The 16,545-nt window shown below is 35.1% G+C and overlaps 1 protein-coding gene across 3 annotated transcripts in view; it reads left to right on the top strand.

Moving 5' to 3' along the window:
* Positions 1 to 349: 349 nt before the first annotated feature.
* The window catches only part of LOC136040875 (glucose-6-phosphate 1-dehydrogenase-like), an 80,679-nt gene continuing 64,483 nt past the window's right edge, over positions 350 to 16,545 (top strand). The window contains exon 1 of one of the 3 annotated variants that reach the window (XM_065725271.1): positions 350 to 422. The gene's annotated coding sequence lies outside the window, so the exon portion shown is untranslated. Of the gene's footprint in view, positions 428 to 16,545 lie in introns of all 3 variants that reach the window. The other 2 variants (XM_065725272.1, XM_065725273.1) reach the window with 2 other exon arrangements.

Genomic DNA, 16,545 nt, shown 5'->3' with positions numbered 1-16,545 from the left:
CCTTCTTTTTGTTGAATTTCTTCGGTTTTAATGTGTGTTGTCTATGTTTAAATGGGTTAATGAGGTCAAGGCCTCGTTCGAGCGTTTGTCTGTTCAAACTACCGAAGTGGGAAAACATTTGTTTTTAAAGTGGGGAAATATTTTTTTTCCTTAGCGAATAATTACCTTTGACATATCAAATGTATAATGATAAATGTATTTTTATTTACATATTAGCATTTTATGAACTATAAGCATTTTTTGAATTAAGATTTTTATTACCTACCTCTCAAGGTTAATTACAAATCTAACAATTGAAAATATTTAGGACAGCATCTATTTTTGAAATTCTTTTATTATATAGGTAGCGCTCAAGTACTAAGGAATTGAAAAGGCTCCATCGTGTCAAAATTCCAAACAGTGACTTTGCATAAATAAGAAAGGTAGGGTAGTCTAGAATAACTTGAAAATTTGTTGTTTTTGAATATATTTAAACATTCATTCAACTTTTAATTCAATAACAAAGGTATAAGCTTAAAATTGGGGCTGTTGAGAAGGAAGTAGGCTATGTTAAGAAAGCTTAGGCTATCTCATTAGGCTATGCCCAGGAAAATTGTACACAGTGTGTTTCGAATGAGCTTCCATTATGCTTTACCCCAACCCCCTAATTTTCGCATGCATAGCACAAATTATATATATCTCAAGCATTTTGCCATGTGATGTGCTTGATTCAACTTGTAAATTGAATACTACTACTACTACTAATAGCCTAACTCATTGCAGCACCAAGCCGCCTGAGGCCAACACAGCTACGCACGCTCCTCCTCCAATTTAATCAATTTAAAGCCTGCCTCTTTACACCCTCCCAGGAAGTTGCCATCTCCTTTAAATCTTTATTTATGACATCCTTCCAACCCAGACAAGGACAACCTGCTTTCCATGTAGCCCCAGATGGTTGGCCAAAAAGGACAATCTTTGGTAATCTGTCATTCTTCATCCATAGAATATGGCCTAGCCATCTCAACCTTGCTTACATTATAGCCACAGAAGGCAGGATTGAACCACACTTTTCATACAACCTACTGTTTGAAATATGGTCAGTCAGCTGGGTACCCAGAACAATCCTTAGGCAATTTCTCTGGAAAACATCTAGTAAATTTTAATCTGCTTTTCAGAGTGCCCATGCTTCAGAACCATATTTGACCACTGTCATCACTGTAGCTTCCAATATTCTAATCTTGGTTTGCAGACTTATCTTCCTATTCTTCCAAACTTTTTTTTAACTGTGAAAAAACACCCTGGGCCTTAGCTATTCTACTTTTAACATCTTCACTGCTCTCACCATCTTTACTAATAATACTACCAAGGTAACTGAAGCTCCCAACCTGATCAATCTTTTTGTTACCAAATGTCACCTGTTTGTCTTCACTTATTCCTAGCCTTAGTGCCTTAGTCTTCTTAATATTAATTTTCAAGCCTATTTTAGCACCCTGAACTTGCAAAACCTCTAAAAATTCATTCATTTTGCTTACACTTTCATCTAATATGCTTAAATCATCAGCATAATCTAAGTCCAGGAGTGTTCTTCCTCCCCATTTGATTTCGTGTTCTCCCATTGCGTTTCCTGTGCTCCTTAAGACAAAGTCCATCAAAATGATCTATATAAAGGGGGATAGAATACAACCCTGCTTAACTCCTGATTTAATACAAAACCAGTTGCTAACCTCATTTCCTACCATAACTGCAACAGTATTATTCTCATACATGGCACAGATCACTTTAATGTATTTTTCTGGTATACCATATAACAATAAGACCTTTGTTAATGCTCTTCTATCAACAGAATCAAAAGCTTGCTCATAATCGATAAAACTTTGGACCAAAGGTGTTCGACAACAAAGGGACTTCTCAATTATTAACCTAAGAGTGAAAACATGGTCAACACATCCTCTGCCGTTTCTAAAACTGCATTGTTCTTCCCTTAAAACTTTGTCTACAGCATCTCTCAGTCTAAAAAGTATCATATTACTCAGTAATTTGCTACCTACAGAGACCACACTAATGCCTTGATAATTACAACACTCACTCTTGTCACCTTTCTTATACAGTGGTTTAATTAAGGTTTTCCTAAAATCATTGGGTACCTCCCCTTTTTCAAAAATCATGTTCATAATCTTTAGTAGCTTATTCCTAACCTCAGAGCCACCATATTTAAGAAACTCACTAATCATACTATCAGCACCTGAGGCTTTATTATTTTTTAATCCTTTTAGTACTGTTGCTAATTCTTCCTCACTAAACAAATCTTCCTTCACATCCAAGGTATCACAAACTTTTTCATTTTCATCTATATCTTTTCCTGCAACTGTATCTCAGTTTAGCACAGTCTCAAAATGTTCCACCCATCTTTCTTTAACTTTTTCCTTATCACTAATTGTGGCCCCATTTCTATCTTTAACTGGGACTAGTCCAGATTGGCTACTCCCTTTCAATTTATTAACATGCAAGTATAATATTTTACTATTATGCCATCTAGCCACATCTTCCAGATCCTCAGCAATTTTATCCGTGGCCTCCACTTCACATCTCCTTAGTTCATATTTTAATGCTTTTTCCACTTTCTTTACATTCCTTTTGTTTTCATACGACCTATCTCTCAGATAATTCTTATACAAACCCCTTCTATTCTCTATTAAACCTAAAGCTTTTTCACTTATATTCCTGGTTGCAGTCTTTGCACTCTTCCCTAGGACACCATCAGCAACTTCACAAATTGTTTTTTTGAAATTATTCCATCCATCTTCCACATTGTCAAAATTTAAACTCTGAAGTTTAGTATTCAACTGTTCCTGGAATTTTTTTTTCAAATTTTCATCCTGAAGTCTACCTACATCATAACTTTCTAGGAGGGAGTTACCCTTCCAAAATTCCAGCTTTAAATTAACCTTAGACTCTACTAGATGGTGATCTTTACTTTTAACATCAATAACAGCACTCCTATACACCCTAGTATCTTGTACTGATCCTGCTAGTCTTCTGTTTACAATAATATAATCAATAAGGTTTGCTGTATTACCATCACGTGAATACCATGTCAACTTATGGGCCATTTTGTGACCAAACACTGTATTGGTTATAACTAGGTTGTTATACCTACATAATTGCAAATGTCTATAGCCATTACTGTTTTTTTTCCTACACCAAATTTACCTAAACTAGGATACCATCTATCCCTATTTCTACCAACATGGGCATTAAAATCTCCTAGCAAAAATACCATATTTCTACCTGGTACCCTGTCTATTTGCTCCTGTAACTGTAAGTAAAATTCATCTGAGTCACTAGTATCTCCATCAATTGGTTCAACAGGGGCATATACTACTATAACTGATACCCTGAACTTTTTAGTCATAAAATGAGCAATTAGTATTATATTATTAATACCTTTCCAGCCTAAACATGCTTACAAAATCAAGAAACAGAAACACATGGGTAAAGGGGAATCCCAAGGGAAGGGTTTTAACACCTTCCCCACTTTTAGTTGGTTTGGTAGATTTTGTTGAAGTCAAAATGTTGGCAGAAATATTGTGTTAGGCCTACATTTTTTGTAAATTGAACATGTTCAGTTGATCAGGCTACCAAATTTGTTAGGCTAGATTCATTTCTACCACATCAAGTCTATCTATTTTCAAATTTGGCAACTTAGCATGTTTATATGGTTCCTGTTAGAGTAAAAGGTAAAATTCTAGTTTAGTGACTTCTTGCTATCTCAGAAAGGGGTTAGTTTAGGAAAATGAAACTTTGAGGGATGGGTCTACAGGATAAAGTATGTCCCAAGAAGATATTTTGAAGTACATACCTCCACTCCTTCTCCCTCTAGAGGGTCCTGACCTTTGATGACCTTTAAAAATATATGTTATAAAAGTGAAACCTTGCAAAATAGATCTTCTGCTTGAATGAAGTAAAAAAGATATTTTCAGCTTCACAACTTGGCTCAATCCCAATTTTTAAGGTTTTAAAGATATGCAAATGCATTTCCTAAATTTTGAAAAAAAAAACATTGATATGGCTCAGAATTTTCTCAAATAACAGGAATTGCATTTTCAGAACTAAAGGCAAAGAAAAAGCAACTGGTAACTGAAAATTAAGGTAACATGTTGTTTTGTCAAAATTTCAATAGGTATAACCCTGTCATATAGGCAAATTTCAGGGCCCTTTAGAGGGTGAAGGACCAGAGGCTGGTACTTTAAAATACCTTCCTGGGATATGCTTTAGCCTGTAGACACATCCCCAAAAGTTTTATTTTCCTAACCTAACCCCTTTCCAAGATAGCAAGAAGTCACTCAACTAGAATTTTACAGAGTGAAATTCTAGACAAGATACTTTTTACTATCTTGGAAAGTGGTTAGGTCAGAAAAATAAAACCATCAGTAATAAATCTAGGGCCAAATACATACTCTTAGAAGGTATCTTCAAGCTAAAATATTCACTTTCTTCTGATTTTGTCTTGTGATTTTGATCTTATTATTGACCTACAAATAAAATGAACATACCACTAGATTCAACTTTTTATGCTCTTTCTGAATATAATAATTTGTTTTCTTGCAAATTCAACTATAAGTCCTTTTAGGACCCTCGAAAATAATAATTTCACTCTATATTTTTGGATGTAAAAATGGGTTATAACATTTGCTTCAAATTTATTATTTTGTTATAAATCCATTTTGTAAAAGTTGTATTTTTCACAAACATTGATTTGTCAAGATTAAAAAAATGGAATAAAAAATTCAAAACAAATCTCATGTTTTCTTCTTATTCTGTTAGGCCACTTAAAGACTGCTGTTTCACCTATATCTAAAAAAATATAAAAGTCAACAGAAGATACATACATTATGGAAAAATGGGAACAAATTTGAATTTTTTTATCCAACTTAATTATAACAAATAAAAACTTGCATATTGCATAACTTTAACAAAATGGATTTTATAATGAAATAGTAAGTTTGAAACCAATGTTTTAACCCTTTTTATACCAAAAAACATAGAAAGAAATTATCATTTTCAAGTGTCCAAAAAAGGCTTAAAACTTAATTTGCAAGAAAAGTAATTATTATATTCAGAAAGAACATAAAAATAAGATCAATTGATGTGTGCACTTTATTTGTAGGTCAATAATGTGAACTGCTCAATAGCCTATTTACCCTGATTTCTGTATCTTAGAAATTTTCCTACTTGACAGGTATACCTATTGAAATTTGAAAAAAAATACAACATTAGGCTAGGCCTATATCTTAATTTTCAGTTTTTAGTTTCTTTTGCTTTGGTTTTGAAAATGTAATTCTTTTTATTTGAGCATAATTTTAAGCTGTATCATTTTTTTTCTAAATTTAAAAAATGGGTATGTATGCTTTTGAAACCTCATAAATTGGGATTCAGCAAAGTTGTGAAGCTGAAAATACTTGTAATCAAATGCCAGTGCACTCTAAGGCCACCTAAACATCATCAAATGCCATTGCCTTCTAGAGAGAGAAGGACTAGAAGTAGGTACTTCAAAATGTCATCCCAGGACATCCCTAAATCTGTAGATCCATCCCTGAAAGTTTCATTTTCCAAACCAAGTCACTTTCCAAGATAGTAAAAGTAGCTTTTCTACAATTTAACCCCTGTTAGTAATAGATACAGCAGATTTGGTAGTTTTGTCTTGTTCATTCTGTCTGTTTTCAAGTTTAGTGGCTTAGCATGGTTATTTGGTTACTGCTAGTAACCAAATTTGGTAGAATTTCCAGCAGAAAAATTATAGTTTGTAGTCCTGACATGACAAAGAATCTGAAATCTTTGACACCAAATATAATTTTAACCAAAAGTAGATGATTGGCACTATAGATTTGGTCCTGTCCATGTGAAGCATTAGCAAAACTTATTTAGCTGCAAAAGCCCAAAAATATATTTTCAAATGTTGGCTTTTGGAAACATTCTTAGCTATAATTGTAGGTCCTGAACTGAAGCTTTCATTGGCATCATAGAATAAGAATTGACTGGGGAATCAGATAACTAACTGAGAGATTTAATGGAGAATTGCTGAGGAAGGGATTAAAACCTTAAATTGCACTTACTAACAATTAATTAAAAAAACTTTCTACAAAATAAGTTTTTCAAAGAAAAGTAAAGAACTCCATTAAACCAAAAATGAGCAAAAATAAAATAATCTATTAAGTGTAAAACTACCACAAATCAGCATCAATAAATAAATGAAACCCAAAAACAAGGAGAAACTAACATGAGTAGGGCTCATAACCCCTGTGCATTCCCAAGGCCAGAACATAATTTGCACTTCACTGAAAAAATACAAATGAATATGTATTGTCAGTTAAAAAAAAACAATTGTTTTTTTGCGAGTAAAGTACAAATAATGTTCTGGCCTTGGGAAGGCATAGGGGCTTTTGAGCCCTACTCATGTTAATTTCTGCTCATTTGAGTTTGACTTGGTTATTTATTGTAATTTCTGTTTTTTTTGTGTTTTGTTTATTTATTGAAGCTGATTTGTGGTAGTTTTCTGCTTGGTAGATTATTTGAGTTTATTTTTGCTCATTTTTGGTTTAATAGAGCTCTTTTCTTTGAAAAACTTATTTTTTGGGAAAAGTGTTTTTAATTAATTTCTGCTCATTTTATATTGACATAGTCTTTCCAGGGAAAAAGAAAATAATAGTTCAGATATTTTCAGTTTTTCCTTAAGAATTTGTAGTTTGACCTGTTATTTGTTTGCTGGTGAAAATGTTTCGACAATTTTTAGCAACATACACTCTTTTAAAAATCTGGACACAAATAGCAGTGTTTAATTTAGTTATATAACTCTTCTAGTTTAGCTGAAAATAAAACTTGGTACCATTCACAAAAAAATCTATCAATGCTCTTTGACAGCTTGGATACACTTACACAATTTTGATTTAGTTAAATTTTAAGAGCAGAAGTAGTAATATAAGTAGTCCCAAAAGTTTGAACATAATACCCTCAGTCATACTTGGGATACTGCTGAGATGTCTTATTGGCAATTAGCATACCCACAGTGCTTTGTGATTTAATTGCAAGGCAGCATTCAGTTTTAAACACAATGGGAAAAGCTGTTGGGGACTGACCTATGCAATAGCCCTAGAGATACAGTTACAGGATCATTCAACTATGCTGAACAAAATGGCTGTCTTAAATTTTAATTGGAAGTGTTTGGAAAGTTATAAGCTAAAGAAGAGGGCTGATTGCCCTCTAATCACTTTTGACTCTTAAAAAGGGTACTAGAACTTCGAATTTGCAATCAAATTGGCTCCTTTAAAATATCAATGATATTACTAGCCATGATAGAGAAATGTTGCCTATGATATTCCTTATATACTCTTTTAATACTTGCATGCATATAGTTTTCTCATTTAGTTGAAACTCCCCCTAAACATTTCACCTTTATGCCCTTAGTGCCATTAGTTGGAGTAATTGTAGAATTAGTATCAAAACTATACACAAAGTATCTTCTGGCCAGTTCAAAATTTGTCACAACTTACCCTGAAAGGTCTAACTTAATGATGTAAGCCGTCATTGTGATATTGCTTTGTCATCCTATTGACAATCTATACAATCATAGTTTGCTTTGATTCAGTTCAGCATCCACCTAAATATTCCTTCAAAGCCTCGCCTTAACACCCTTAGCTTGTGTAGTAGTAATAGTTGTAGTAGCAGTAGAAGCATTAGTACCAGTATGCACATAGCACTTTTGGTAATTATATAGCAAACAGTATAACTGACTTTCATATAAAGTGAATATACCACTCGATGCCTTTTTTTTATGCTGTTTACAAATATAATAATCGCTTCTACCGGAAATTTAAATTTAAGTACTTTTTGAGCTCTTCAAAATGATGAATTTTCAATTAGAGTATCACTTATTGCTCATTTTCCATAAAATGATACTACGTTTTCTCAGCGCCATCTTTTCCATAAAAAAATAATGCTACATTTTCTCAGTGCTAAAATTATTTATAACAAGGTTAGTTTAGGTTAGGTTAGGCTAGGTTAAAAGTGCTTAAATCTGAATTTCCGGTAACAAATAGGCTGCTGCAAGGTTGCCACCCGGTGAGAAAAAATCATTAGATTTCAGTGCTGTTTTGGTCGATTTAGCGATTTTTTTGTTTAGGCAATATAAAAATTCACTAGAAATAGTTATAAATCACTAGATGTGGCAACTCTGACTGCATGCTAGTATTGCCTCTAAGACTCTGAGGCTATGTAAATATTGTTTAAATAGTTTTCAGAATTTTCGTTTGATAACATTTTGGTCCTGTTAAGGCCAAAATTGCCGTTTTTATGTGTTAAGATGCTAGAGTGTGTTGATCTATGTGGTGTTATCTTCTTTATAGCTAACAAAGGGGCTAGATGTTTACATGTTCATTGAAATTAATCTTCTTTTAAAAAACTACGACTTTAGATTAAGCCTCGGCGATGTTTCTGTTTTTCAGTAAAACAGAAACGAAAAAAACAAAAACAGATAAAACAAAAGTAGAACAGAAACAGGTCCGTCAAAATCAGACGACCTGTTCTTCTTTCTGTTCTCTTTTTTTGAAAAACAGAAAACAATAGTTTTTATAAAAAGAATGGCTTTTTGTTTTCGTATGTTTCTTTTTTAGGATATCGCACCCTGTCATCTATAATGGGCACGATTATACCCTCCAATTCCCAAGCTAGTATAAAGAAACCGCCTTGAAACCATCACAAATCCACTTATCCATCTCTTTTTTAATCGACCAAATGCGCATTCGATATGACCCCCACTGTACAGATGATTGCAAGACCTATTAGAGGACCTGGGCAGAGGATGATTTCGTTCTTGTCACTTGAAGGTGTTGAACAACCGAGTATAAAATAAAGAAACAAACTTATCTTTCAAATACAAAATCGAATATATTCAAATATTCAAATGTTCGATTATATTCAAATTTTAAAATATTCAAATAAAACGAAAAATGGACTACACTATTATTCACTCATAACTTCCATTCTGCACTATAATCAAAACGTTTTTTATCCAACCCGTTTTGAGGTTCAAACTTTTTCCTAAGTAACAAGGTCAAGTTTTGAACTTGTCACTTCGAAATATACTCGTTTCAAGAGTTTTGTCAGTTGACCTAGCTCATTGCTTACAAACAAAATAGTCAGCCACAAAAAATGCCTGCTCACTGGGTAAACTTGTGGCAGGGACCGCGGGATGATCGAGAGCACATGCTCTGAGCTCTGGGATTTCATTCTGAATCTAAAAGTTGAACACATTAGTTAACTAAACGAACAACAAGTCAGATAAGTGGCACAGTAGAAGGTTAAAAAAACACTTTAAACTGGCGCCATTGATCTCAATTTACAAAACGAAATTTTTCGGCAATCATCCTCAATGGTATTTCTACGACCATCCAGTGACCCACAGGAATTTCAGAAAAAAAGAAGAAGCAGAAAATAAGTATAAAGGAAACACACAACAAACAAACAGGCCATCAAACAAACAGTGTTATCTATACTAAAATACGATCTTCTGTGGCATTAGGGTGGTGGTATTCCTCCTGTAATGGGTTTTCAACCATGGTGATTTCACTGGTTTTCTTTTTAATTCGATCCAATCCCATTTTAGAGAGATTTCGGTCTTTTTTTTCCAAAAAATAAGAGAAATTTGTTTTTGTGCTCAAAGTTTACATTAAAGTTTAACGTGGGCAGTAATTCGCATTCCTGAAACAGCATCAAATAATTTTTTTACGTATAATAGTTTTTCTAAAAATCTTTTTTATCAATTTTGGTGACTATGGGCCAAGATTCGCTCTTTTCTAGGTTGCAGCTACAGCTGCATTCATGGTATCTTTAACTCGTTGAATAAAGACACTGATAAATCACTACAGCCATCTTTTCTACTGATTTGTACTATAAGCTGCTTTTTACTTCTTTGCAAACTTCCTGACCTTGCTTATTTTGTTCCAAGATTTAAGTTAAAGGTACTGCAAGCTTCTTGCACTGTTTTGAACCAACTTATAAGTAAATATTGGGTTTTCAATCTTGGAAGAGTGTCTTGGAGTTAGACTAGAGCTCTTCTTACCTGACAATGTGTCACTTACAAGAGATAGCTAAACGAATGTATAAAACAAAACAAAGCTAATCAACAACTGATCATTTCGTCGGGGTTCCACAACATAGACAAGAACTCACTCTTTATAGGCTTCGACGATATTTTCCGTATTCGAGCTGCTATAATATCTGATCTTTGAACCGAGGGTGTTAGTCGTGTTCTGTTTAAAAGTAGTCTTCAAACTTTACTCAGATACTCTGGCTCTTTCATATTTCTATTCTTATCAAAGGGAGTGAGCTCACATGAGCTGCTAAGTAAGCTTGTAAGTGACTGGCCGCCATTCTCTCCACTTGAGTTATTCAGAGTCAACTGGATGCAAGCAAGCCACATGTTTGTAAAGCTCCAATATGAATTTACGGTAGAGAACAAAGTAGTTCTTCAACTGGAATAATAGCTGACCCTTTAGAGAATTTTTAACCGGTTCACCGTTCTCGACTCGCAGAAGCTTTCCAGTCCCTTCACCAGCATGTACACTTTGCTCGAGGGTAGGTGCACAGGCTATTTTAAGTGCCTCTTCAAAAGAGCACAAAGAGCTAGATGTGCTCTGAAGAATCATCCATTCCTGCTAGGAGAGTTCCACTTCTCTGATCTTAATATCTTGAACATTAAGGTCATAAAAATTCCGAAGGGCAGACTCTGTCTGGAGGGAGGAACTGATCATGGTTATTGTGCTGTTCCAGCAAATTTTCATATAATGAGGTATAAGACCGTTCAGCCCTATGTCTTTGCAAAGCCCTCCAAATATGTCATGTGGGACATTCGATTTTTCAGTAGCTTAAGAGTTTTACGTAACTTCTGCAGCGCACCATTTATTGACACTGGCACTAGTATCTCTTAACGGCACTATGTCTCTATCAGTTGTAGTTTCATCCCAATCATCATACGCACTTTCTTCATCCGACTCGTTAGGGTCATCCATTTCATATGCAGTGTTAGTAAGTGCAATGTGCAACCATGGACGCCCCATTGTCTACTTATTGGCTTGGGGTAGTGCACTGTTACTGCCAGATCAAAGGTCCATCAGTCAAATGTCAACGAAACTTTTTTGATCTCTTTCATGTCTTCTCTCAACTTCATAAGTTTATTTTTCATTGCTTGAAAAACGAGTCCTTGGGTTGTACGAGCACACGGAGGGAGTAAGGAGCAGACCACCAGTTCAGGTTCTAACAAGTATAGGCATACCGCCGTTGTTGGATACAGACAGTGGTATCTTGTCTACGGTTACTGCTCTGACACACTGATTTGTCAACGCCACTTGATTAGAACGGTTGCAAAGCATCATAAAGCGAATCCAAAAAGTTCCCTTCCTTGAGATATTGCCAGAACTTCCGCTGTTCTCCCAAATTCTCTTTTTCAGAAACGAATGATGGATGAACAAACTTCGGGATTTCTCAAAAATCCCGAAGTGGGATTTCTCAGGAGGAGGAGCTTGCGTAGCTGTGTTGGTCTCAGATGTCTTAGGGCTTCGTTGAGTTTATAAGAGTAGTAGTAAGGTTTTAGATTCAGCTCGCTTCAGACCTGGTGTGGTCAACCTTTTTCTGATCACCTTAGTTTATTCACACAATGCCAATCAAAGCTGACGCTCAACCATTTGCCTCTCTGGATAGTTTATTCCTTGTTAATCGAGATCACATTTGACTGGTTTCTTTTCTTCTCATTTTTCTTCTGTTATTCAGACCTTCCGACCTTTCGCTGCCAGATAGCAGGACAAAAGTTCGCTGATCTTTATCCACTAGACAATAGTGCAAACACAAGCACTCGGTAAAATGAAAAAAAAAAGAAAAAAAAAATTAAAAGACAACAGAACAGAAACAGGTTCGACAAAACAGATGGGCTGTTCTGTTCGTTTCAGTTTTGAAACCGGAAACAGGTTAGACAAAAACAGAAACATTGCCGAGTATTACGGTATACTAGTAATGGGGACCCTTTGGATTCAAAGAGACAGATAGGGGTATAGTATTGGAGCTACTAACCTCTCAAGATGTTACTTCGTACACCTGAGTCTTATGCACTACTATAGTGCAGGTGTTTGTTATGTAATGTTATAGTACACCTGTTTAACCAAGTGTACAGGTGGCTACGTTTTCAATGCATACAATCTAGCAAGTTTTACATATTGAAATTAATGACCTGTTAAGTAAGCATCATTGCACCAGGAAATTCGAACGACCTTGTCAATATTGTACGTGGTCTTACACAGTAGCATAATACATTTGTTTGTTATATAATCGTATAGTAAACCTGATTATTATGGTATAGAACACCTGTATTTCACGTAATGCGTGAAATACTGTTTTTTTACACCTGTTTTTTAATTGTTTTTTTACACCTGTTTTTTAATACCTGTTTTTTACATAATAGGGAATGTTTATCTATGTTTAGGGTGACGCAGTCTCGCGTGACATGTTAGATTTGTTGGGAATGACGTATTTTCACATGACATGTTTCTTCAGGACTCGTGGGGAATCCTTGTTTGTAATTGAGAGGGGCAAAGACGTGGGTGTTACGTAATGGCGGTGCACACATGCGTCTTACGTAATGGCGGCGCACACGGGATATTACGTAATGACGGTGCCCATATGGGATGTTACATAATACTTTTAAGAGTTTTTCTTCAGAATTTCATTTTTCTTTCAAGGCGTTTTTTTTTGTTCGAGATTTTATTTTCTTTCATGGCGTTTTTTTCTCTGGGAACTTTTTTAATCCAAAGATTTTTGTCTGCTTTAGGATTCGAGCAAGATTTCTCTTCCCAACGGAACTTTGCGCTAGACAGCTTGACGAAGAAAGCTTTCCTAATATTTTGATTCGGGAAATACTTTCTACATGATAATCTGTTTCCCAATTGTAGAATTAACTGGATTATTGCTTTGATTGATAAGCTACGAATCGTGTGTTTCATATTCATTGTCTCCAAGCCGTGTAACTATCCAGCAAAGTGATTGATTTTTGGTCTATTGGACATATCCGCTTGCTTCATTCTATTAATTTAAATCTTTTCATTAGCAAAGTCACTTTTTGAACGAGCCTTCAGTATTACGCTTTATGCGGCAGAAGTTTCATTGCTTACAATAGTAATAATAAGAAAAAAATGTCGACTTAGCGTTACGTTTTCTCGCTAGTAATTGAAACACGCTAAAGAAGAAAAAAGAGACTTTTTTTGCATTCGTTGGCTATTTATTTATTTACGGTAACTTATTGGCTGTTAGATTTCAGTCCCCCTCCGCTGGAAAAATTCTTGTAACAACTCTCCCCTTAATTTTAAACCGGTTTATGGAAGTTATTTATTTACGATAGCTTACTGGGTGTTAGATTTCAGTCTCCCTCCCCCGGAAAACGGCGGAGCGTTTACTGTCATCTTGTGCCATGAAACACCAATTTTTGCCCAAACAGGATCAAATATCAAAGATAATCGATTTTTCATAGTCTAAAGCTTTAAAAAACAAGAAGCTTCAGCCATCGTATCTTGACATCGTATTTGTGCCATAAAAGACCAATTTTTGCCCAAACAGGATCAAAATATCAGAGGAAACGTTTTTGACAGTCTAAAACTTTAAAACAAAAGGTTTTAAGCCACCCTATCTTTACAGAACACCGCGGAGAAGCGTTTACTGCCATTTTGTGCCATAAAAGACCAACTTTTTCCCTAACAGGACCAAATTATCAGAGAAATTGATTTACCATTTTGTGTCACAAAGACCAATTTTTGCCCAAACAAGATCAGAATATCAGAGAAATTGGTTTTTCATAGTCTAAAGCTTTAAAACAGGAGGTTTTAAGCTACCCTCTCTAGACAGACCACCTGAGAGGGGCGTTTACTGCCATTTTTTGCCATAAAGATCAGTTTTTGCCCAAACAGGATCAAAAAGAGAAATTGATTTTTCATATTCTAAAGCTTTTGAACAGGGGTTTCTAAGCCACCCTATCTTGACAGAACGCCGCGGAGGGGTGTTTACTGCCATTTCGTCACATAAAAAACCAATTTTTGCAAACAGGATAAAAATATCAGATAAATCGATTTTTCATAGTCTTAAGCTTTAAAAAGAAGAGGTTTTAAGGCAGTCCTATCTTGACAGAACTCCGCGGAGGGACGTTTATTGCCATTTTGTGCCTAAACAGGATCAAAATATCTTGTTGTTACAACAATCTTTCTGGTGGAGGGGGACTGAAATATAACACCTAATAAGTTATCGTCAATAAATGAATAGCCACCGAATGCAAAAAAGTTTCTTTTTTCTTCCTTAGCGTGTTTCATTTACTAGCGAGAAAACATATTGCGAAGTCAACATTTCGTTATTATTATTACTTTTGTAAGTAATGAGACTTCTGCTACATAAAGCGTAATACTTAACACTCATTCAAAATTTGATTTTTGCTAATAGCAAGATTTAAATTAGTAGAATTTAGCATGTGGGTGTGTACAATAGACCAAAAAATCAATAGCTTTGCTGGATAGTTATATGGCTCGGAGACATTGAATATGAAACACGTGATTCATATCTTATTGATCCAAGCAATAATCTAGTGAATTCCCCGATTGGGGAACAGCTTATCGTGTAGAAAGTCTTTCACGAATCAAAATTTTAGGAAGACTTTCTTGGTCCAGCTGTCTAACTCACAGTTTCATTGGGGGAAATCTCTTTCGAATTCTAAAGCGGACAAAAATTTTAAGATTACAAAAATTCCATGAAATTCCATGAGAAAAAAATGCCTTGAAAGAAAATAATATCTCGAAGAAAAAAACGCATTGAAAGAAAAATTGAAAACAAAAATCTCTAAGTGTTACGTAACATCCCACGTGTCCGCCGCCATTACTTAACATACACTTGTTTGTCATCTTAAGTTACATCTTAAGTTACATCTTAAGTTACAAACAGGGATTCCCTACGGGCCCTGAAGAAAAATGTCATGTGAGAATGCGTCATTCCCAATAAATCTAACATGTCACGCAAGATTGTGTCTCCCTTAATAGATACAAAATTCCCTATTACGTAAATAAAAAAATAAAATAGGATTACTATGGTATTACATGACACACAGGTGTATTATACCGTAACAATCTGGTGTACTATACCATTACATAACAAACAAATTTACTATACTATTGCATAAGACCACCTACATCATTGATAAGGTCGCTCGAATTTCCAGGCGCAATGACGCCTACTTAATAGCTCATTAACTTTAACGTGTAACAATTACTAGACTGTATGCAGTGAAACTTAAAAGCCACTTGTACACTTGGTTAGACAGGTGTACTATCTAATTAGATGTCAAATAACTGCACTGTAGTATTGCGTAAGACCCAGGTGCGCGTGATAACATCTTGAGGGGTTAGTAAGCTCAATAGTATACCTCCTATCTGTGTCTTTAAAACCAAAGGGCCTCTACTACTTAGACTATGGATGATCACATGCGCGACCATCTTTCACTGGAAAAGCTAAAAATTCCTTACATTGTTTGTAGTTGCCTTAGGCTTCTCATATCTGTTGAATTTCATTGTATAATTTTTATGAAGACTGCTTCCCTTTTTGGGCCAGTTCAAGTCTTATTTCCAAGATTATATAAATTTTTAGGTGCTAATAGCTTTTGATGAGCAACCTTAAGAATAGTTTACTTTGCATGTTTAGAATCGGTGTAAATAATAGATTTTTGTTGCTTATATCTTAGTTAAAACTTCGTTTTTTAGAGTTTTGGTTCCTATTAACAAGGGTTGCTCTTCATTAAGCGGTTTTTTTTTTACGATGAACTCTTTTATCCAAGGTTGTCTTAAATTTGAGGGAGGCTAGTGTTTCCTGCTTCAATCGTCGTCTTTTGCATTCAAGTTTAATATTCGTATTTGCAATGGTTCGGTAATGATAATCGTCTTTGAAAAGTGCACCTCTCCAAATATTAATTGGGGACGGTGTTTGACCTATAAAAAAGGATTATAAGATCACCATTTCTACGGCTTTCAGTATAAATTATTCGAAAAATAATTTTTTAAGGGTGTGTCTTCCCTAGACGACAGCAAGGGGATAACAGTCCGGGAAACAAGAACACAGTAGGAAACGTATAAGCATGGAAATTAGGAATACTCCCCTTTAAATTTGGTATAAACAAAGCTCCTGGTAACACGCCCCCTGAGAAATTTCCTGGTGGCACTCAGGATCCCCCGCCCTCACCTCTCCATCTTTTGTACCGGTAAGCATATGCACATAATAACGGAAGTCTTAGACATAATTTCTTCAGGAGTGAGAAGGAGACTATCACCCCACAGCACCCACATTATAGACTTAGTCCAAAAATATTACCAGGAAAGAAGGGACATAAGCCCCTTCAAACCCTCAATGCAGTCTCATAGAGAGTTATAAAGTTTGGGCACAAAAACATGCTTTTTTGAGGTTTCAGACACTCTTCCTCAACCTGCCGACCTCTTTCATAAT

This window comes from Artemia franciscana, chromosome 21, assembly GCF_032884065.1.
Source record: "Artemia franciscana chromosome 21, ASM3288406v1, whole genome shotgun sequence".
In the NCBI taxonomy this organism is placed as follows: domain Eukaryota; kingdom Metazoa; phylum Arthropoda; class Branchiopoda; order Anostraca; family Artemiidae; genus Artemia; species Artemia franciscana.
The sequence above is the reverse complement of the archived record's forward strand: the minus strand, read 5'-3'. Positions and strand labels throughout refer to the sequence as shown.